Source organism: Macrotis lagotis, chromosome 4 (genome assembly GCF_037893015.1).
Source record: "Macrotis lagotis isolate mMagLag1 chromosome 4, bilby.v1.9.chrom.fasta, whole genome shotgun sequence".
Taxonomy (NCBI): domain Eukaryota; kingdom Metazoa; phylum Chordata; class Mammalia; order Peramelemorphia; family Peramelidae; genus Macrotis; species Macrotis lagotis.
This window is the reverse complement of record NC_133661.1, coordinates 187,181,522-187,205,795: the sequence shown is the minus strand read 5'-3', so window position 1 is coordinate 187,205,795 and position 24,274 is coordinate 187,181,522. Positions and strand designations below refer to the sequence as shown.

General features: G+C 35.6%; 1 long non-coding RNA gene and 3 other non-coding genes across 6 annotated transcripts; all 4 read right to left on the bottom strand.

Moving 5' to 3' along the window:
• Positions 1-3,357: 3,357 nt before the first annotated feature.
• On the bottom strand, positions 3,358-11,195 carry LOC141521954 (uncharacterized). Of its 3 annotated transcripts, none has more exons than XR_012478094.1 (5): positions 11,059-11,195; positions 9,326-9,508; positions 7,246-7,409; positions 6,157-6,279; positions 3,358-4,856 (listed from the first exon to the last, which is right to left on the bottom strand). It is a non-coding gene; the product is annotated as an uncharacterized LOC141521954 (long non-coding RNA). The 3 variants fall into 3 exon arrangements; XR_012478092.1 differs by having other exon boundaries at positions 7,341-7,409; positions 11,059-11,192; XR_012478093.1 differs by lacking the exon at positions 11,059-11,195 and adding an exon at positions 10,264-10,351 and having other exon boundaries at positions 7,341-7,409.
• Positions 5,100-5,245, bottom strand: LOC141523204 (small nucleolar RNA SNORA79). The gene has a single exon (XR_012478395.1). It is a non-coding gene; the product is annotated as a small nucleolar RNA SNORA79 (small nucleolar RNA).
• On the bottom strand, positions 6,966-7,042 carry LOC141523217 (small nucleolar RNA SNORD126). The gene has a single exon (XR_012478405.1). It is a non-coding gene; the product is annotated as a small nucleolar RNA SNORD126 (small nucleolar RNA).
• Positions 9,844-9,918, bottom strand: LOC141523219 (small nucleolar RNA SNORD126). The gene has a single exon (XR_012478407.1). It is a non-coding gene; the product is annotated as a small nucleolar RNA SNORD126 (small nucleolar RNA).
• Positions 11,196-24,274: the final 13,079 nt, after the last annotated feature.

Genomic DNA, 24,274 nt, shown 5'->3' with positions numbered 1-24,274 from the left:
ATTCTTCCCATTAAGTCTTTGTACCTTCTTCCCATTGTTTTCTACATCTCACTCTAAAGAAACAAGAAGAAATCTATTTCTTCTTCAAATAACAGCTTTTTCAAATCCTTGAAGATAGGTTTCAAGTCCCAAATCCTTTTACAAGCTAAGTATCTTCTACTCTTTGGTTGTTTTCAGTGCCTTTACTATCCTGATTGCTATTCGCTGTCACATTTCCCTCTGCTTAAAAAAAATGGTAGCCAGAACTAAACATAGTACTCCAGATGGAATTTTACTAATGCACAAATAGTTGGACCACTACTTTTCCATACACCACTCTTTTACTAATGTACAGTAAAGCAATAAATGAAAGTACCCTATAACCTCCAAGGACATAAGAGAGATCTGTTCTTTCCTCCTGTCTACTCTGTCTCATTTTCACAACCATAACTAACCAGATATCAGTCATGAAAATTGGTGAGCTCTGGAACTCTGGAAATTGTTAATTCTCAGGGGAAAAGGCATCCCCATCTAAGGCATGTTGATTATACATGGCCATTTTGCTAGCTCTCCTGGCAGTGAGATGGATCAGCTTTTCCCCAGAGGTAAGGTTAGGAAATACTTATCTGTCCTTCTGCAGAGTATCATATTTCCCTGGGACATTCTCAAAGTTGTCACAGTCTTCCCAATTATTCTTTTTTTTTTTTGTCAAAAACTCTGTGGAATTCAAATAAGAAGGGGAAAACAGTCTCATAGATGAAGCTCCATGAATATTTCCAGCAGTTCTGATAAATCAACTCTGCCTCCTTACAAAGGATCTCTTTAAAGTTCCACATACTGCATAGAACTACCTAGTAATACTATCCCATAAAACTTGAATTCAAGGATTCTGGAGGGATGGAAAAGGATAGGAAAGAGAGAACTTAGAGGGAAGACCAGCATCTTATCAACTCCTTGGACTAGGAGCTCCAGCTGAGATGGTACTTTGGGAGGTAAAATGGGAGTAAATGTCCCTTCCTTTGATTCTTCACCCTGAAACAGATTATAGAACCTATTTGGAAAGGTCTATAAAGGTAATCTAGTTCTATTCATATAACTCTCTTCTACCCAATTTCCAACAAAGTCTTGTAGTCTCTGCTTGAGTACTTCCTGTGATTATTTTTAGAGGCAACCTATTCTAATTTTAGATTTCTTTTATCATTACCAGCAAAAGATTCAATTATGGTTTTTTTTAGTTTTTTTTTTTTTTGCAAGGCAATGGGGTTAAGTGGCTTGCCCAAGGCCACACAACTAGGTAGTGTCTGAGGCCGGATTTGAACTCGGGTACTCCTGACTCCAGGGCTGGCACTCTATTCACTGCGCCACCTAGTTGCCCCAAAAGATCCAATTATGAACATGAATCATTGAGCCTAGCACAGCCCAGGGAGCTACCATTTTTCTGTCCTGTTAAGTAGGTATTTCTAAGGACTTCAGTAAGTCTTGGGATACATATTTGGGGTAAGGGAAAATTGGGAATAAAGAAGTCTCTGATCTCTAGACAGATATTCTCAGACATTAGAAGTTTCCTTCCCCCCTTGCTTTCTCAAATAATGCATCACTCTATCACATACTTGAATTTTGTGGCCTCTTTAATCAACTTTAGACAGATTAAGCTGATAATTCCTACTTGACTAAGAATGTAACACCTTAACTAAAAGAAGAGATACTTTCCTGATTGATAGGTCACACACTTCTGAAATATTTCTTTGACTTTGTTGAGGTCCCCAGAATGTGCCAACTTCCTAGCTGTGAATAAAATACCAGTGAGATTGTCAGACCTTCAGGGAAGCTCAAGCACTGTTGCTTAAGACAGAGAAAAACAATTTTCTCATGAATACTATTCACTGCAAGGCAAAAGGCAGGCCACAATGATTGAAGAAGACAAAGAAATTCCAGGATTGGGTAAAGTTGGAGATATGTTGATTTTCTTAATTCTCAAATTTCCTATGCTCCTCACCCCCTCATCCTATTTTCTCAGCTGAGATCCTTGCCTCAAGTATTTCAGAAAAAATTGAGGCCATCTGCCATGAATTGCCTCTTCTCCCTTCTTTCATCTCTCATATATTCATCCCCCCCCTTTACATCTTCTGAAAAGGTTAATAGGTGCCTCCACTTTCTCTACTCTCACTCTCTACTTAACACCCTACAATCTGGTTTCCATTTTCTTTGTTCTACCAAAACTATTCTATCCAAAGTTACCAAGGATTTCTTAATTATCAAATCCCACAGCCTTTTCTCATTCCTTATTCTTTTCAATTTCTCTAGTCTTTGATGTTGTTGACCTTCCCCTGGATATTCTCTTTTCTTTTGTTGGTCTCCTCATAGCTACTAGAACCTTCATTAGCTATATCCTTTGCAAGATTCTCATCTACATTCTAAATGCTGGATGATCATTGTCATTTCAAGTCAATTCATGGCCCTCTTCTCCCTTTATACTATTGTTCCCTCTCTATTGATGATCCTATCAGCTTCCAAGGATTGAATGATCATTTCTATGCTAAAGATTCTCAAATCTACCTATCCTGCCCTAATGACCTGACTTCTAAGCTTACATTTCTAACTTCCTTTCAGATATCTAGAACTGGATATTGTGCAGTAGACATTCCCCCTATTATTGTCAAGACAACACCATTCTCCCAGTTCCTCAGGCTCCTAAGCTGGGTATCATCTTTTGATTTCTCACTAACTTTCACCCCACATAGCCAATCTGTTGAGAAAACCTAGATTTCAACTGTGGCATATCTCTCAAATATATGCCTTACTCTCCTCTGATCCTGCCCCTACTCTAGAGCAGACATTTATCCCCTCACCCTTGGAATGTTAATAGTCTGCTGGTGGATTTGCTTCTCTCATTTCCTCTTCCCACACTAATCCATCCTCCAAAGTAATTTTCCTAAAATGCAGGCCCAAATACATCATTCCAGGATCAAATATAATACATTCTTTGGAGTTCATAGCCCTCCACAACCTAACACCCTCCCTCCTCTCCACATGCTTTGATCCAATTATACTAATGTTCCATGAACAAGATCCTCCATCTCTCAGCTCCAGGCATTTTTTTCCACCATCCCCAGGCCTGTAACATTCTCTTCCTTATCTCTATCTGCTGGTTTCCCTGGCTTGTGTAAAGTGGCATCTAAAATCCTACCTCCTTTTAATCACTTCCAATTTGTCCTGTATACTCTTTGTACATATTTGTTGGCCTATTGTCAGCTGTTAAGACTGTGAGCTCTTAGAGGACAAGGACAGTCTATTACTTCTTTTTGTATTCCCAGTGCCTAGAATAGTGTGACACACAGTAGACACCAAATAAATGATAGATTTCTCTATTTTTTTTTTAAATTTTACAATTTATACCCCCCAATCTTGCTTCCCTCCCCCCAACCCTCACAGAAGTCAGTCTGAGAGGCTTTATATTGTTTCCAGGCTATACACTGATCAAAATTGAGAGAAATATTCTTAAGGAAAAAATAAAATATAAGAGCTAGCAAAATTATGTAAGATACCTTTTTTAAAATTAAAAGTGATTGTCTTTGTTCAAATTCCACAATTCTTTCTCTGGATATAGATGGTATTCTCCATCGCAAACAGCCCAAAATATACATATACATATACCACAGCTTGCCAAGCCATTCCCCAATTGAAGGACATTTACTTAATTTCCAGTTCTTTGCCACCACAAACAGGGCTGCTATGAATATTTTTGTACAAGTGATGTTTTTACCCTTTTTCATTGTCTCTTCAGAGTAGTGAGTGATATTGCTGGATCAAAGGGTATGTACATTTTTGCTGCCCCTTTGGGTGTAGTTCCAAATTTCTCTCCAGAAAGGTTGGATGAGTTCACAACTCCAACAATGATTATCCTTTCTGGTCATATTGGCCAGTCTGAGAGGTGTGAGGTGCTACCTCAGAGAAGCTTTAATTTGCATTTCTGTAATAAGTAATGATTTAGAGCAATTTTTCATATGACTATGGATGGCTTTGATCTCATCTGTAAATTGCCGTGTGCAAAAGCTTTTTAATTTAATGTAATCAAAATTATTTAGTTTGTTTCTAATGTGCTCCATCTCTTCCTTGGTTATAAACTGCTTCCTTTTCCATAGATCTGACAGGTAATCTTGATAGCTAGATTTCTTACTCCCTAAAGAGATACAAATGAAAAACTAAATCCCAAACCAGAATCAATCCAAAAGGATAGCAAGGGGAAGAAAGGATATGATTCTCCAGTGTAAGAACCAGTGGTTCCTTGATGAGAATGACTAAGCAAAATTTGTATTTCCGGAAGATATTTTGGCAGCTATATGGAGAGAAAGAGGCAGGGAAACCAATTAGGAAATGTAAATATTTCAGGCAAGGAAAAACAAGGATGAAGATGATGATGATATTGGTTGAGAATGAGATAGTAAAGAATTAGATGTATGGCACGATTTCCAATCTCCTTGCCATCCTCTATAGACTCCATTTTTTCTCCTCCTGATTGATACAGTATCTTACCTCATTCTTAAGACACTACATTCTTTCTCTCAGCTTTCTTTAAACCCTATATTCATTTGTCTTTCTCCATCTCACCTCTTGCTGATGCTGCTTTACACCTTCTATTTGAAAGTTACAGTGAGATTGTAGCTCACAAGCCTCAATGTTTTATTCTCCTTTGTTATCTTCACTCTTGTTACTTCTGGGAGTTAAATGCTACCTACTCTCCCGGTTAAACATGTAGTAATAAACTCCTTAAATACAAGTTGTCATATTTAGGCAAATATTAAATTAAGGAATTTTATTGGGTTTCTACATAAAATGATTCATCCATTTTTGGTACTGAAGAATCTGCTATCTTCATTCTGAAAAGGAAAAAAAATTAAAAATAAAGTTTCAAATAATTAAATTCACATAAGTACATAGTTCCAGTTACATAAATATAAAACAAAGCATATCATAATTGTTTTAACTGTGAGGTTCAATTCAGTCTAGTTCCTTGTCCTACCCTTAGGATTAAGATCCAAGTTACCTCTTATTTGAAAACTTACAACTGCCTCATTTTATAAGCAGTAGTATCTTGTGTTGTTAGATCAGGCTAGCCCTATAAATGTCTGGTCCCGCAAAATTCAGAAAGCACTAACAGATGGCCAATCCATCCAATGGTGCCCTGAGTGAAGAAAGACCAAATTTGATCTGTGATGGCCTAAAACCCCACTGATGAACCTCAAAGCAATGAGAGGAACAGCCATCTGGATCTCAATAAAACTATCTTCTTAAGAATATAGTAAACTTTAAAAAAATAAGGATCTATTGTTTTCAAAGAGCAAGTCCACACTAACACGAGCCATATAAAAAAAAATGCTCTAAATCACTATTAGAGAAAACAAAGTAAACCACACCATCTGAATGGCACACTACTTAATACACTACAATAGCTGTAAGTTGGTCCACCTTATCTGGAAAATGATTTGAATCCATACCCCCCAAATTACTAAAACATCCCAGTACATACTATTAATAGGTCCATTTATGTCCCTAAAGAGATAAACAGAAAGAAATTCATAATATATAGCTCATAATTATAACATCTAAATTTTTTTTCTTCAAATAATTTTTTATATGGACAAAGAACCACAAATTAAGGCTGTGTTCATCAATTGAAGAGGGACCAAGAAAATTGTACAATATATGAATGTAATGAGTATTTATGTGTTATAGAAAATACTAGGGGATACACAGTACTATTTGTGGATTTGTACTACAAAGAAATTCAGGAAAAAGAAATATTTAGTTTAGAGAAAAGCTCTAGAAAATAGGAAGTGCTTATCAATTGGAGAATGGCTCAATAGTTATAGAATATGATAGTGCAAAGAATGATTTTATAGAAATATGGGTGGGCTGCTATAAACTGATGCAGAGTGAAGTAAGAACCATTTATAGAATAACATTGTAAAGACAACTTTGAAAAACTTCAGTCCATTTCAAAACTAAAAATCATAGTTTGTGTTTAGGCTACCAAATTTGCATTATTATGAAGTACTTTACAATGACTGCCAACAAAGTTTTTGTAACGCTCACTTTCTGGATAGAAAAATTCTCCCAAGTCCAACTTTGTAATAGAATGTATCGAGGATTTGATTCTCATTGTAGGTGAGGAGGTACCTGAGATCCAGTGCCACTAAACTTCTTTGCTCGATCCTTTTTAAACTTGACTTTCAATCATGGCTTCTACCATTAACCATTCCAGGGGACAAAATGAATTTGGTTACAGCTTCAGTCTCTTCTCTGTAAAAGAAAAGACCAAGCTATTTAAAAAAAACCATCCAAATGTTAGTATGGTGATTCTCCATTTTCCTCTAAGAATATATGAGACCACTTTCACTTCTTATTGCACTTTGATTTCCCCCACAAAAATACATGAGGTAAAACTAATCAAGCCTCCTTTAAAGGGCTCATACTCTATTAGAAAAGAAAATTGAATGGCAACTGGAGATTACATTGGAGTGTCAATGAAACACTAAATACATTAATTAACACAATCACATGGCTATGAAAAGGTTCATGAAGATTAATATTTGTCAAGATCATGTTCCTTTAGCATTTAATGTTTTTTTCACTCATTCACTTCTTCCTTCTATGCAATGATCAAGAGTACTACTTTTTTTTTTTTTTTGCAAGGTGATGGGATTAAGTGGCTTGCCAAAGGCCACAGGGCTAGGTAATTTAAGTGTCTGAGGCCGGATTTGAACTCAGGTACTCCTGACTCCAAGGCCAGTGCTCTATCCACTGCGCCACCTAGCCACCTAACTTAAAGAAGAAACATTTCAAAATGTCATTCATTCATTCATTCATAAAAGGGACAAATGTCTTCTTTCAGAAGAAAAGTTGTTACCAATCAAATCTTCAATAAGATATTAAAAATTTGTATAACCAAACCAATCTCCTTTTCTAAAATATTCACCTCTGGCTCTAGTCTGCTCAGAGTATGCATGCAATCAGGGTTATCAGCTGAAACACGGACTGAAAATGCATTTCATCACGGCAGACACTTTAAAGTATGAGACAGATAACTATTATTGCTCTTCTAGGGGTATCCCATCAAAACAAGCTCTTTAGTTTCAGAAATGAAAAACAAAACAAAAAATTCTCATCCAAATCTATCACTTCCTTATTCAATTCAACAAAGTGTGTAAAGCCCCAAGCTGGAGGAAAGATGATTGTGAAACAGAGCACTTCCCCCAAGCTACTTACAAGGTAGTCAGGTATACTGAGTGCTCCCTCCCCTCCCCCACTGAGCCAGATGATGATCAATCCAAGGGGAAGGCAGAAACTTCCTTTGAATTCACCTCAGACAGAAGTACAGCATATGCCTCAAGGTCATTCACATTAAAACTGGTGGCAGCTCTCTCAAGATTCTAGGAAATGAGATCAAATATATGGAAATGAGACTGTACAGATAGATATATTTAGAATTCACTGCACCACACCCTTATTTAAATCATAAAAATACAGTATTCAAGTATGTTACCCTTCACTAAAGATTTCAATACTTTCCTTCAGTTTTGCTAATCCAAAGGTTGGGGTCAGGGATACAAGATGTTTTAATCATTCCAATCAACATTATTAAGTGTCTATCATGTCAGGCAAGTGCCTCTTTCCAACTAAATTCTGTTAAATATTAAAAATGAAAAATATCTCTCAACTAGGTATACTATCCTTCAATTTCTGGGGCTCCTTGTCCTTCTAAGTTCTAGTCAGGTATTTCCATAGCAACATTATATGGGACTGCAAAAGAATCTAAAATGCTTAAATAAGAAAGGGGATGGTTAAATAAAAAAATTTTCTTTAAGGAAGAAAGCAAAACCAGAAGAACAAAATATACAACATTTAAAAGGAAAAGTGAGAATGAAAGGATAAAGAATCCTGATAAAGACTAATGGGAAGGGATTGAGAATTAGGGCATTTATTGAATGAAATTTAAAAATACATTCACTTCTTAGGAAAAAAAGATCCCAAGCTCCTTTAGGGCAGAGACTACCTTTTGTCTCTATATCTATCCCCAGCTAAAGGCAATGTATTCAAGATTGATTGATTCAATAACAAATGGATGGATGGGTGGTGACCTCTATTCTCCTTTAAGGGTTACTGGGTGTACCATCCAGGTGGGAAAGATCACGTCTGTGGTAAGTCAAAAGATCCTGAGTTTGGGAGCAGACAACCCTCCTGGAATGTCCTCCAGATTATACTTCCTAGAAGGTGTGTCTGATATTCAGCCCCAACCTAATTGGAAATTTACTCCCTTCCTGGATGGAGAAGTAGCTTTTCAGATCCTTCTGATAGTGGAAAGTATTTAGGAGACAGTTCCATGCCTTTCCTTGGGGGTTTGGTTCTCTAATCACAAACCCTCCCCGCCATGCCATGAACACCTAGTATAACCAGCAAGCTCAATAAACTAATCTAATTTAATTTTGCTCTTGCTTGATTGAGGTAAAACTCTGGAGATTAATATTTGTCCCTTATTAAGATAAACTCTGAAGGTTAAGACATATTAAATTTAATTATTATTTTTAAGGCCAAACTCAAGAATATCCCCACTGGTAGCCATCTAGAAAGAGAAGATTACAAATAGGCAGCATGGTTTCATCAAGAACTACTCATGCTAGCCTAAATTCAATCTTCTCTTTAGACAGGATTATTAGACAATATTAGACAATACCTAGATTTTGGCCAAGTTTTGGGAGATGTTATTTCCCATTCTTTTGATGGAGAGGTATAGCCTAAGATAGAATGAGATAGACTCAAATGGTTCCCATCAACATGGCAGGAGGTCTCCCCAATAGGGTCTATATTACTTAATACAATTTGTTCATGCAAACCTGATAATGACAAAAATCTAGGAGAGCTAACATTGTGGAAGAGAATCAGTTTAGATCACAGGACTGATCGAATAAGATGACATTTACTAGGAATAAATGTGAAGATTTGCATATGGGCAAAAAAAAAATAATACAGGATGGGAGAGACATGGTTAGCCCAGATACTGAGAAAGCTCAACCTGAGTCAGCAGTGTGAAAGTATTAATAGACAACATTTATGTAGCATGTTCCAGACACTGTGCTAAGTAAGCACTAATCATTTCATTTTATAGTCACCACTCTGGGAGGAAGATGCTATTACCCCCCATTTTACAGATGAGGAAACCAAGGTAGTTAAAAAAATTCTATTCAACAAAGATCTCCTAGCTAGCAAGTATTTATTATCCTAATAAGGAGATGGACATTTATACAAGTTAGTCAGTTAAAAGAATATAAACAAATATCTTAGAACTCACCTAAATCAGAGCTTCAGCCATTCCCATGCTGAGCTCCTTCTTGGTTACCTGGGCCAGGTGTGGACCAGAGACAGGGAAGTTTTCTTTTTCTGGTGCTGGACTTCTGCCTCCCAGCTTTGCCCAGAGTCATGCCTCCTCCTCTGACAAGGCCCCTTACCAGCAAAAGCCAAATTCATCTTCAACCTAAAAGTTGAAAGCAGAAGAAAATTATTGATTGCTTTCCAGAACTGGTCACATGAACTTGAACTGCTGTTATACTTACAGTTTAATATGGCCAAGAGCAATTCTAGGGTTTGAACCATAGTGAGTCAATTCTAGTTGGGAAAATCAGGGACATGGTTTACTGTTATCTCCTGTCCTCCAGATACCCCAACATTGGCTTTGATACTTAAAATTTATATTTAGTAATGGAAAGTTAGAAAAATATATAGGAGGGGTTTTTAATAATTAAAAAAAATTAATAACTTGGTTAATGGCTCTCTCCCCATACCCATCCCACTCTCAAAATCTTCCTGTGGACTCTGCTCAGAACATGTGTATAATCAGTGATCATGTGAAACACGGACTGAACATGCAGCTCATCATGGCAGAAACTAGTTCCCAGGAACTAGGTTGTTTCTCCACTAAAGATAAAATTGAAATCAAGGGCATATCAACGGGTTTAACATGAGAAGCTTTCTCCATCCATCTGTTTTTCTCATTCTAGATTAGCAATATTCAACCTAAATTCACTTAAATAAAGTAGATAGTTTTATAGAGGAAAACAATTACTGTAGGATCTATTTCAGCCTCCACCTGAAGAGATCTGTTTGCTAAGAGAAAAACAGATCACCAAACCTTGCACTGATAAAACGAAAACGACTTTGCATACTATGTTTCAGTTACATACCCCAATAAATGCTAAGTATATATATAAATGCATAAATAGAATTACTTACTCAGCACTATCATAATTTTGATAGAGATCTGAGGAGGCAGCTCTACTGCCTGCAGACCTGCTAGAGAATTCAGAGGCCACGTGGTTTCTTCTTAAAGGAACAAAGCCTCATTCCTCCCTTTCCTCTCACCATAAGCACTAACGGCAAGATAAACTAACCCATATTTAAAAGAGGGTAGGTGTTTGCAAAAAAGAGCATTAAGAGCTGCCAACATTTGACTCGGGTAGAAAAGCCATTAGATAAGCCATGACATTTTAATTAAGTTCATTAATCTTTCTATTAGCATAGGATGCACTCCCCCAGCCCTCCCCACCCCCATCTATACTTTTCTTGGCAAAAATTACTATAAAAAAAAACACACCAGAAATTTCATTTTAAGGGAAAAGCTGTCCCAGTCCTGAAAACTAGAACAGCTAATAAGAACCACTCAAATCATCATACTTCTCATATATCACCAGATATTTCACATTAATCAATGAAGTGGCATTAAGAATCTAGTCTGTTTCTCAGCCATTATGTCTTTTACTTAAAACAAAACCCCACATACAATATGCATTTCTAGTCTCACTGATTAAAAAGTTCTGTGCCAGTCAAAGTATTGGAGCAAGACCCTTCCAAGGGCTCCTATCTCCCAGGCCCAGTGAAACCCTGGCTCCAATGTTTTCACTCAAGTCTCCCCCAATCCAGCCCAAATATTGTTAGCAGCAAAAATCCAAGGTTAAAATGATCCAATACATTTTTCAAAGTGTTCATTAAATGAATAAAGATTCAGCCCCTACTCTCTTTCTCACCAACCTTATATGAAAGGAAGGCAGACAAGGTCAGACTCCAGATTCAGCCTCAGAACTGCATGCCCCCTGGCAAACAGGTAGCATTGGCTCCTTTCCTAAAAAGCTGGCACTCCCAGGCCTGTAGATAATCAGAATGTGCCCTGTGAAGCTCTGTCTTTGGAAGCCTCCAGCTCCCAGACCAAAGCCCCATACCCGCTCCCCCCGCCCCCTTTCTCAGGACTTCACAAAGACTAGTCTTGCTTCTAGCTAGTATCAAGAAGTGAAAGAAAGAGCAGATGGTTCCCCAAAACCCAGGCTCAAAAGGGATTGAAAAGCCAACCCCCTGCCCACCTCCCCAAACACCACTCACCCCGGCACCAGCAGAAAAAAGGAAAAGGTGGGAGAGCCCGGAAATGGCTTTAAAGAAACAATGGAAGCACCTGATTGGCTAGTAAGGCTAAGGGAAGGCCCACCCTTCCCTTCTCTTAAAAAGGGTTAAAATGATGTACTTTCCTGTTTCTTCTGGAACAGGTTCTTAACCTTTTGCAAGATATAGATAGACCCTTTGACAATTTAGTGAAGCCTATGATTCCCCTTCTCAAAATCATGTTTTTTGATGCAAAAAAAAAAAAGACAGGATCACAAAAGGAATCTATTGAAATACAGTTTCCAAAGTATTAAAAAGAAACAAGCAAACAAACAAACAAACAAACAAAAAAAACAAGTTTGGGGATAAATACCCTGTCTAGAGTCTATGGTACTATTTAGAAAAAAGCAGGCTAAATGGTCTACTTAAGTAAATAAGTCTACTTAACAAAATCTTCTAATGAAAACTGAATCTCAAATTTGTGCTGCATCAGAATATAGCAATTCATTTTTATACCTTTAAGGGACTACTTCTTTTATGAAGGGATAAAAAGACCCTACCTAACTCCTTAATGAAATGATGGCTCAAAAAGCAATCTCCTTTGCATTTCCTCAACATTGAGGTCCTGATGCCTTATACCTACCCTATGAAAATAGAGCATTGGACTTGGAATCCTATCTCAGACACCAGCTAGCTATGACCCTGGTCAAGTCATTTACATCTCTGTCTCAGTTTCCTCAATTGTAAAATAAAGACTAGGTTCACTGGCCTCTAAGGTAATTTTCAGCTCTAAATCTACAATACTAAAGAAGTTCCTGGCTTGACCCAGCCTCCAGGCCCTCCCAGCTATAGTTCATCTATTCTATAATGATGCTTGAGTAATACTTCTTATTCTATATAGATTTAATAAAATTCTAGCAATCTGCTTCCTAGTCAAAAATCTTGAGATATTCCCCTTTGCTTAAAAGTCTAACACTCCTTACCCTGTCTTTCACCACATGAGACAGTCTGGTACCAATCTCCTGTATAATTTTATCATAACTGGGCAACTCAGATATTTAACCTTCATTAAAATAATTTCAAACTATATGAACTTACGGGTATTATTAGCATATAAAGATTAATTCCAAAGTATTCTGTAAGATCTACTCTGGTTACTCACCTTATATTCTAGTGAAATTGCTTTTTGCCATTCCCCAAATTCACCAGCCAAAATTAGTCTCTATCTCTTCTGCTCTCCAAACATATTCTTACATTATTCTATTTTTATATATGTTGCCCTCCCCTTAGAATGTAAACTCTTTGAGGACAGGAACTTTTTTATTAGTCCTGTAATACTTAAAGAAATTATTCAGAATGTTCATCAGAAGGTCAAATACTTAAGTTGAAGCTTAAAAGTTGAAATTAAATAAATTGAAGCTTTACCACAAATAAGAAGACAGGACTCACCAGTTAAGGTTCTGATGTTGAGAAAGATTGAAGACAGACAAAAGGAAAAGGGTAGACAAAGGATGAGATGGCAACAATGACCATGAACTTGGACACAATTCAAAATTTAGTGGAAGATAAGAGGATCTGGCATGCCATGGTCCTTGGAGTCAAAATAGCAGGACACAACTGAAAAGCAACAGTAGAGTTGCCAGTAAGTCACCATAGGGCTTGGCACCAAGTAAATAATTCATAAATGCTTGCTGATTCTTTGACTGATCATGTACTGATTGAATATTGATGATGCTTGAGATTTGGGAACATTCAAATCTGTGATCTCAAGTTGTTTTAATTTGTACTTCTCTTACAGAGACTTGGTACAATCTTTCCTATCTTTTTTTAATAGCAATTCTTCTGAGTACTGTGTGTCCATATCTTTTAATCTCTTTTAAGTTCTTCAACTTTCCTTGTTTTTTAGAAGCACAAACTAACCAGAGAAAAGTGGCTTGCTGGAGGTCAGGTATTAAAATACATGACTTGGGGAGGCTAGATGGCATAGTGGGTAAAGCACAGGCCCTGGAATCAGGAGTACCTGAGTTCAAATCTAGCCTCAGACACCTAATAATTACCTAGCTGTGTGGCCTTGGGCAAGCCACTTAACCCCATTTGACTTGCAAAAACCTAAAAAAATATATATATGACTGGACAGCGTATAGAACCTGGAGTCAGGAAGACTTAACTTCCTGAGTGCTAATCTGGCCTCAGACACTCACTAGCTGTGTGATCCTATTTGCCTACATTCCTCATCAATAAAATGAGCTGAAGAAGGAAATGGCAAGTATCTTTGTCTAGTATCTTTGCCAAGAAAACTCCAAATGGGGTCACAACAACATGGATATCTCAAGGAATTCTGTCTTCTTAGCTCCACTTTACATAGCCACAATCCAATTCAGGTCCTTATTGTTTCTTATCTGAATTATTGTAATGGCCTTTTAAAAAAAAGTTTTTTCAAGGCAATGGGGTTAAATGACTTGCCCAAGGTCACACAGCTAGGTAATTATCAGGTGTCTGAGGCTAGATTTTTACTCAGGTCCTCCTGACTCCAGGGCTGGTGCTCTATCCACTGTGCCACCTAGTTGCCCCTGTAATGGCCTTCTAGCTGAGCTCTTTGATTCTATTATCTTCCCTCCCTAATCCATTTTCCATACCATTTCCAAATTGATATTCCCAGTTTCAACTGTGTTATTTCAGATCTTAAAAAGTGGATTTTTTTTTTACTTTAGAGTAACATACAAATTCTGGTATTTGGTTTGTAAAGCCTTACACAATCTACTTAAACAACACCATCTCAGTTAAATTGCCAAAAAATTATTTTATTGAGCTAGAAAAAATAATAAAATTCATTTGAATAACAAAAGGTCAAGAAAATTAAAGGAATTAATGGAAAAATGTAAAGGAAGGAGATTTTATTAGTACCGGATTTTAAATTTTATTGTAAGGCAATAATTATCAAAACTATCTGGAACTAGTTAAGCAATAGAAATAGAAAGGTAGGTCAATAGGAAAGAATGGACAGGCAATGCATAGTGTATATGATTACAGTAACCCTGTATTTGACAAATGTAAAAATTTAAGCTTTTAGAATAAGAATTCACTATTTGATAAAAACACAAAATTGTTGGGAAAACTGAAAAGCAGTCTGGCAAAATTGGGTATAGACCAACATCTTACACCACTTATTAGGATAAGGTCAAAGGGGGATACATGACTTAGATATAAGGGAAGATATTGTAAATTAGAACAACATGAAACAAATCTATCAGACTTATGGATAAGAGAAGAATTTATGAATAAACAAGAGAGAGTATTATGAAATGTAAAATGAATAATTTTGATTACCTTACGTTAGAATTATGTAGAACATTAACAACAACATTGTGAGTTGATCAACTTTGATGGATGCAGCTCCTTTCAGCAGTTCAGAGAGCTAGGACAACCATTGGAGACCTACTGTGGACAATGCTATCCACTTCCAAAGGAAGAAAAACCAAACCAAACCCCCAAAATCCTGCAGAATCTCAATGAACTCTACATCCATTTTAAAAAAAATTTCCCTTATGTTTTTCTTTCCTATCTCATGGTTTTCTTTCTTTTCCCTTAATCCTAATTCCTCATAAGAAAATGACTAATCTGTAAATATGCTTAACACAAATTTGAATGGGGGGTAGGGGAGGGAAGGTGGAAGGAAATTATGTAACTTATAAATATGCACATACATATGGATGAATGCTAAAAAACTTTCATAATATATCATTGGGAAAATAAAATAAAATAACAATGGAAGAAATAATATCATGTACAAATAAAAACAATGTAACCAAGAAAAGAAGGAAAAAAGAAAATTGGAAAAAAATTTATTTATAGACAGCTTCTCAAATAAAGATCTAATGTCTCAAATAAAAAGAGAATTTGGTCAAATTTATAAGACTATAAGGCAATTTCCCAATTGGTAAATGGTCAAATGATATGAATAGGCAATTTTTCGATGAAGAAATCAAAGCTATACATTTGCCATATAAAGATGCTCTAAATCATTATTGATTAAAGAAATACAAATTAAAAGCACTTTGCCATATCTCCCACCTATCAAACTGATAGCAGGAGGAAAATGACAATTATTGCAGGGGCTGTGGAAAAATTGAGAAACTAATATACTGCAGTATAAGAACTGTAAATTAATCCAACTATTTTGGAGAGCAATCTAGAATTATGACCAAAAGAGTTATAAAAATGAGTATACATTTGACTCAGCAATACCACTATTGATTGTTTCTCAAGGTTATTATGGAAAGGGAAAAGAAATTTTATGATCTAACACAGTTATATCAGCTTTCTGTATGGCAGAGAACTGGAAACTAAGGAGATGCCTATCAATTGGGGAATGGTAAACAAGTTGTGATATATGATTGTAATGGAACACTATTGTGCTATAAGAAATAAGTAGGGTTGATTTTAGAAAAACATGGAAAGATTTACATGAAATAATGAGTGCAATGAGAACAAAGAGAATGTAGTATACAGTAAGAGCAATAGTGCTGAAGTCAGGAGAACCTGAGTTCAAATTCAACCTCAGATAATTAATACTTAATAGGTGTATGACCTTGGGCAAATCATTAAACCCTGTTGCCTTGCCAAAAAAAAAATGAAGGAATGAAGGATTAAGTTATTCTGAGTATTACAAACACTCAAATTGACAGGAAGGACTACAAAAGAGTTCTGTTTGTGTGTGTTTGTGTGTGTGTGTGTGTGTGTGCCCTGAAGCTTTACCTTCAAGTCACACTTAGAACACAGTTGCTTTCATTCCTCTATGGATAAAATGATTAGTAAGTTATGACAAAAATGAACCAATAAAGAAGTTCTATTTCATAAAGACCATGTGATAAAATATCTATAGAAAAGCAGGTTAACCATATATGAATTTAGAGTATACTACAGGCATACTTCAGAAATATCATGACTTCCATTTCAGATCATTGCTATAAAGGAAATATCACAACACAATGAGACACAGAATTTTTTGATTTCCCAGTACATATAAAAGTTATATTTACATTATACTGTAAGCTATTAAGTGTGCAGTAGTACTTTTAAAATGTGCATAATTTTAAAAAGATTTATTACTAAAAAATGTTAACTATCATGTGAATCATCATCTTTTTTTCTAGTGGAGGGTCTGCACTCAGTGTTGATTGCTATAGTCTGATCATGGTGGTGGTTCCTGAAGATTGGGGTGACTGGGACAATTTCTTAAAATAAAACAATGAAGTTTGTTGCATGGATTGACTATTTCTTTCATTTGAACACTTTAGAGGCCATTGTAGGCTTATTCATTGTCCTAATTTCAATATTGTTGTGTCTCAGGGAATAGGGAGACCCAAATGAATGGAGCAGTCAGAAGACACACAATATTTATTGGTTGTTAACTGCCTTATGTGGATGTGGTTTATGTAACTCCAAAATAATACAATAGTAACATCAAAGATCACAGATTACCACAATAGGTGTAATAATAATGAAAAAATTTGAAATACTGTGAGAATTAGCAAAAATATTACAGAGACATGATGTGAACACATATAATTAGAAAAATAGTGACCACAGACTTGCTGGATGAAAAGTTACCACAGACTTTCAATCTAAAAAATGCAGGGCAAAGCACAATAAAATGAGGGCAGTCTATCTTCAACAAGATTGCCCAGTAGTAAGAAAAAAAAAGGAAGGAAATAAGCATTTTATCAAGATCTTGATGTGCCAGGGATTGTTCTGAGGGCTTAACAAACTCTTCATTTGATCCTTACTACAACAACCTAGTAGCCTTTGAAAGTAGAAAACTTCGTATTTCCTTTGTGACAGTTTGTTGTTATTTATAGGGTCTTAATATTATTTTATAAGGCATTAATAATATTAGAATAATGTACAATATCATAACATCAAGAATAGTTATTATATTAGAAAGTAAAATTTAAAATGGTCATTACTAAAAAAAAAAAAGATTGCCCAGTAGTAGTTTGATTTTATTCAGTTGGATGCTATATGGGGTTAGATATAAGGGGATCATGGATATAAAAACAAAAGGCAATAATAAATTTAAAAAATAATAATTTCAAATTGCTATCCTCAAGGTACAGAAAGACAAATACATTTTTAAACATGGCAAATGTAGGAATTTGTCTTATTTGGCTATATGTGTGGATACAAATACATCCCAAAGTTGGTTTTGTTTTTGCCTTTTTTCCCCATTGATAGGAGGAGGTAGGAAGGAGATAAATGTTTTTTGTTAATAGAAAAATTAAATTTAAGAAGAAATGCAAGTTGAAGTAGCAAAGAATGAAATGGAAGAAATATCAAATGAGAAATTAAATTGGATATTAAATATATTAAAGAACATAAAGAGTTAATTTAATTCACTTTTTGAAAAAAAGGAAGAAGGTACAACTAGGGAAATTGCAACCGTGACATTCCAGAATTACAAAGTGACTGTGAAATGACTTTTAAAGCAATAATGGTGGGGGGAGGGAAGTAAGATTACAGGAAAAATTGAAAAACTCAAAATAAATAAAATCTTTAATAAAAAAGAAAAAAACCAACAATGGCATTGACTACAAAAATAGCTACCATTTATATTATATAATATAAATACATAAATATATATGTATGTATATGTAAAATTACATTTTATCCTCACAAGAACCCTGGAAGGTAGATGCTATTTTTATACAGATGAGTAAACTGAGACAGCTAAGTTAAGTGACTTTCCCCTAAGCTGACAAGTAACAGATTAGATGAGGCTGAACAAAGATAATAAAAATTAATTTGAATAGGCCCAAGCTGTAATAGAAATGAAAATGCAACTAATGAATACAAATTTTGGGGGGGAAAAAGCAAGAAGTACAAACACAGGAAAAATTTGTATTCCATAAAATACTGAAATATGTTTTAAAAGTTAGATAGTATACTTAAAGGAAAAATCTGTCCATAATGACAAAATCATACATGATGCTGCAGAAAGAATATTGATACATATGAAGAATTCAGTAGATAGGGAAGGGAAAGGGAGAGAAAAATAAATGCTTGTTATTTGAAAAAAATAAATTTCCATAAGAAAAGAAAGTTTATATAAAAATACACGTGAAGAAATCTAAACTATGATTAATCAATGCACATAACTGTTAAACCACAAAATTTTTTGGTGATTCTTAGCCATTTTTGGCAAATTAGTGGAAAATGAATTGGCGTAAATAAAGAAAAAGGTAAGGAGAAAAATCAGAGGACTATTGTAATAGGGCAAGTGTGAAGTGCCAAGGGGGAAAACAACTGTGTAAGTGTAGAAAAGAGGATACATTATAGATGTGAAGGCAGAAATAATGGGGCTTGACAGAAGATTAGATTTGTGGCTCAAGTGTATGAAGAGTCAAGGATGACAACAAAGTTGTGAGTCTGGATAGGATTGAGAGGAAACTGTTGCTCACCACAGAACTAGAGAAGCTGAGGAGAAGAGAGATCTGGGAGAAAAGATGAGGAGTTCTGTATTGTACATATTGAATTTGAGATGTGTATAGAACATCCACTTTGACATATCCACTAGGCAATTAATAAGGGAAAATAGAAGTAGGCCAGGAACAGACCATTAAGGTAGGTGAATTCAATGAATGTTCAACAAAGGAAACTGAGAAGGCCCTGTCCAGTTGCAGGAGAACCAGAAAAGAGTAGTATAATAAAAAACCTTGTGAAGAGAGGATATTCAGGAAAAAAGGGTGATCAACAAATGTCAAAAACTAAAAAGAGTTCAAGACAGAAAACAGATAGATTCAAGATAGGTTGAGAAATGGTCATTAATTTTGGCAATTAAGAAATCTGGTAATTTTTGAACAGGAAGAATCAAAGATAACTCTTAGGTTTTAAAACTGAGTGACTGAAAGAATGGTGGTATACACAGTAAAATATCCGGAATTTGCAAAGTTAATGGGGAAGAAAATGAATTATCTTTTGGATGTAAAAGTTGAGATACCTAAAAACTAGGAGGCAACTGATATGGGATTAGAATACCAAAGAGTAATTAGGACTGGCTATATTGATTTGGAAGTTATGTATAAAGAGTTAATAACTAGATCCTTTCTAACTTATGAGGTTACTGAGAGGGATAAAAAAGAGAAGAGAGTTCAGGATAGTTTTGGAGGGAGAAGAATATAGATGAAGAGTTATTCAAGGAGACTATGGAGGTGTGATCTGAGTTGACAAGTAAGAGGAAACCCAAAGAGATGAGTATCCTAGAAGCTAAAAGAGGAGGGCAAGAGGGAGGTGATAATTGAAAATTGTCAAAAACTGCTAAGAAGTTAGGAAGGATAAAAACTGAGAAAATAACTATTACAACTTAATATCCTTTAGACTGAGTCTAACTTTTGTTAGCACTTTGGTTTGTGATTATATCCAGTTTATATTGTTGACATGTTTGGATCAGCACAGATAAAACAAATGAAAACTGCCAGATATATAGTCTTAAGCACAGGACCTTTTGTTTTCCTGTTTTAATTTATACTCACTTGAAACCAGAGCTACACTGAAGGATTTTTAGAGATTTAGAGATTTTCTGTATTACTCAAGAGCTTGTGAACCCAATATAAGAAGACTTGTGGAAGTCCCCAACTTTAAATACAATAGAAAAAACAAACCAGCAAATGAATTTATGGAGAACAAACTGAGCAGGGATAATAATGTCAGGTGTTTTTTTTTAATTTAAGACTGACAAGATAGAATTTCCACTTATTCAGAAACTCAATACATACAGAAATTTTTTATACAGAATTTTTTTTTTTTTTTTTTAGTTTTTGCAAGGCAATGGAATTAAGTGGCTTGCCCAAGACCACACAGCTAAGTAATTACTAAGTGTCTGAGGTCGAATTTGAACTCAGGTACTCCTGACTCCAGGGCTGGTACTCTATTCACTGTACCACCTAGCCGCCCCTACAGAATTGTTATATGCATGAATCTCTATATATTTGTGGAACCCTAAGAATAGTGCTAAGGAGGGAGGAGTTATAACTTCTAAGAACTTTTACAAATCTAACCAACAGTGATAAAAACATTAAGCTTAATTTAGAGGAAACTACTACACTCTCTCTTTTCACCAGTTTCACTGGCTGACTAAATTTCAATTAGTGTATGGCCAATCATCAAGGGTTTAATTAGAGGCAGTTGGTGATAAAGAATGTTTGGAGTCAGGAAATCAGAAGTCAAATCCAGCTTCAGATATTTATTAGATTGTAACCCTGGGCAACTCATTTAACCTTGGTTTGCCTCAGTTTCCTCACCTGTAAACTGGGGATAAAAATAGGACTTAACTTGCAGGGTTGTGAAGAGAATCAAATGAAAAAATATTCCAAAAAGCCCATAGTAAGCAACATATAAAGGTCTCTTCTCTTCCTCAACTGACTGTTATATCTGAGACAACCAGAAGCAGTGATCCTCCGCTCTTCCTTCTCCCCTTTCTCCTTCTACACATTAGTTCCCTCTACAGATTCAGAAGAGAACATGAACCTTTCCTCTGACAATGCTGAGCAACCATAGACACAACAATATCTTTAGACTGCTGCTTAGTGACTCCCTTGTCATTTGGCAAATAACTGGGAAGAGGATACATCTATCTGGAGCATGAATATCTCTAAATGGGTTAATGCCCCCAAATTCCCATGCATCTGTAAATGAAAGAAAAATAATTCTTCTATTTAACAAAGTTCCCAGGGATCAGGACATCTCCTCACCTTTGCCAAGAGTAAAATTTTCTTTTTTGTGTCTTCTAAGCAGCTCAAGGACAAATGTCTGATAAAAAGATAAAGAAATCTACTAAATACATCAACAACACATGACATTCCCCAGAAGACTGACATCTTTTTTTTTGATTTCTTTATATGATCCTGAGTTTTAAAAGCTTTAGAACCTATTATTCCATTTCTCATTTAGAAAATATTTTTCTAATCTAAAAAAAAATAACCAATTGGACTAAAAGATGAAGAAATCAAAGGAAAGGCTTGATGAGAAAACTGACATTTGACCAATGATGAAGTCTACTTAGTTTAGGACTCTTCCCCCAGAGGGAAGATGGGGAACAGAGACATAAAACTACTGATTAAATTGTTGACAAATCCATTCAGTCCTTAAATGCTCCTGATCTCTGTTTATTCCTATTTGGTGATAATTAGTACGTTTAGAGGTAACTAGGTTATGCTTACCCCAGATTAGTTTATTTGTAGTCCTGCTAGTCTATCCAGCATTTTAAAAACATCATTCATCTTAACTAGCATGACATTCAAAATCAACCTGTCCAGTTTTGGAGAGGGTTAGTGATCTCAGATTATTTCCCTTGCTACTTTACTTCCTGAAACCAAAACCAAGATTGAAACCCGGGACATAATCCATTCAATTGATTTATAAATTGTCAATTAATTAACAAGGTCAAAATTATCTTAAAATGTAATTGAAGATACATTAGAATATGTCTCAAAAAGTTCAAGGGTAAGGCAACGATGCTGTCTCTACTATTATTTGATAAAGAGATAGAAGTGCTGAGTTGTTTTTTTTGTTGGTCTTCATTATTAAAGAAGACCATGACATCAGGGAGGTGATGCTAGGACAAGCACATGAACTGGATGTTAGTGAGAGGGTTAGTCACCAGTCTCACCTTCTCCTCCAGGGTAATCTGAGTGGTCAGTTATGCATCAGGATGACTGGAATTGACTCTGGATGGGAGGCAATGGGGTTAAGTGACTTGCCCAAGGTCACATAGCTAGTAAGTGTCAAGTGTCTGAGGCTGGAATTCCTGTCCTTTGACTCCAAGGCCAGTGCTCTATCCACTGTGCCCCCTAGCTGCCCTAGAAATGCTAGCTATAGTAATTAGACAAAGTAAAATTAAGGGAATCAACAGCTAACAAGGAAGCAAAATTATCTATGATAGCAAAATGACATGATTGTCTATTTAAAAAACCCAAGTGATTCAAATTTTAAAAATCATTTGAAACAATAGCTTTAATGAATGTAGCAGGATTTAAAATATACTAACAATAAATTCCATTGTTAGTTGACTGTGAGACTCTGTCCTTGTGCCTTGAAATTTCAGACTAGTCTGGTAAGATCACTAAATGGCGACCAAGTATGCAAAGAATTATTATGTAGAAGATAGATGATAGGGGTGGCTAGGTGACGCAGTGGATAAAGCACTGGCCCTGGAGTCAGAAGTACCTGAATTCAAATCTGGTCTCAGACCCTTAATAATTACCTAGCTGTGTGGCCTTGGGCAAGCCACTTAACCCCATTTGCCTTGCAAAAACCTAAAAAAAAAAAGATAGATGATAGTAGTTTACTAAAAAGAGTAAAAATAAATGGACCAAAAAATGCCACAAGAGAAAATAGTGTTTAGAAATCAGGAAGAATATTTTTATACTGACCATTTTTCAGATTAATATAGAACACAAGGAATGGCCCTAATGGACCTTATGACATAAATAAGTGATGAATTTAGATCTATGCATCTATGCTTAAATGATGGGAAAAGTAATCCCAAGCATAGATGGAAAAAAAAAGGAAGATTGTAAAAGCCAAAGAGAGCTCAAATGGATCAGTGAGGGTTGTTTGCCAGTATATTATCAGTCAGAACAAGAAGTTAAAATCCAGGACATTCTGGCATAATGTAGCACTTGGTCATAGAATCTTAAAGGTAAAATAAAATTTAGCGATCATTGAGTCTAACTTCATTCCCAATACTTCAATATTGAAAGTTATTAAACATTAACCTTTATAGCTCTGGGTAAACTGCACTTAGAATTGGGAAAGTGAGACTGGCCAGTCCTTAAAGCCACTCAGGCGATTAAACTGCATGATAAAACTGCTTCTTCACTTCAAGCACATCCTTTCATGGACCCTGATAAGTGATCACATCTAAAGGATCTTCCACCAGGGCAATTGTCACTAGAGAGTGAAGAAAAAGAAGTAATTTGCTTATTGTGTCTTTGACCACTACATATCCAGGCAGATGGAGAAAGGGATTTTTCACACATACTGGCTTTTCATTGAAAGCCATTTCCAGAATATATTGTATAAAAATCTTCACTGTCTCAGTTGGCCCTATAAGCAAGGGTCTTCATATTATTGTATGATTGTAAAAGTCTTCACTAGCAATTGTTGCTTCTTTAAAACATTTAGCATATTAAGTTAGACTCATAGTGAACAATGTATTCTTTTTTTAATTTTAATTTATTTTTATTAAAGATATTATTTGAGTTTTACATTTTTCCCCCAATCTTGCTTCCCTCCCCCCTCCCCCACAGAAAGCACTCTGTCAGTCTTTACTTTGTTTCCATGTTGTACCTTGGTCCAAATTGGGTGTGATGAGAGAGAAATCATATCCTTAAAGAGAAGTCTAAGAGGTAACAAGATCAGACAATTAGCTATCTGTTTTTTTTTTTCTAAATTAAAAGGAATAGTCCTTGCACTTTGTTCAAACTCCACAGCTCCTTATCTGGATACAGATGGTACTCTCCTTTGCAGACAGCCCAAAATTGTTCCCGATTGTTGCACTGATGGAATGAGCAAGTCCTTCAAGGTTGAACATCACTCCCATTGAACAATGTATTCTTTATTATTTTTCTGAAAAGCATCCTCCCCAGCTTTCTCTCAGCTAGATGGATCTAGCTATTCTCCTTTTGCTAAAAATTTAAGTATTCCCAAAGAGGCACAAGTTTGGAAAACACAGTTTATCTTAGTGCATTTGTTTGTTGCTTTTTGTTTTTGTTTTTGTAAGGAAATGAGGTTGAGTGACTTGCCCAAGATCTTACAAAGCTAGCAAGTATCAAATCTCTGAGGCCACATTTGAACTCAGATTCTCCTGGCTTCAGGG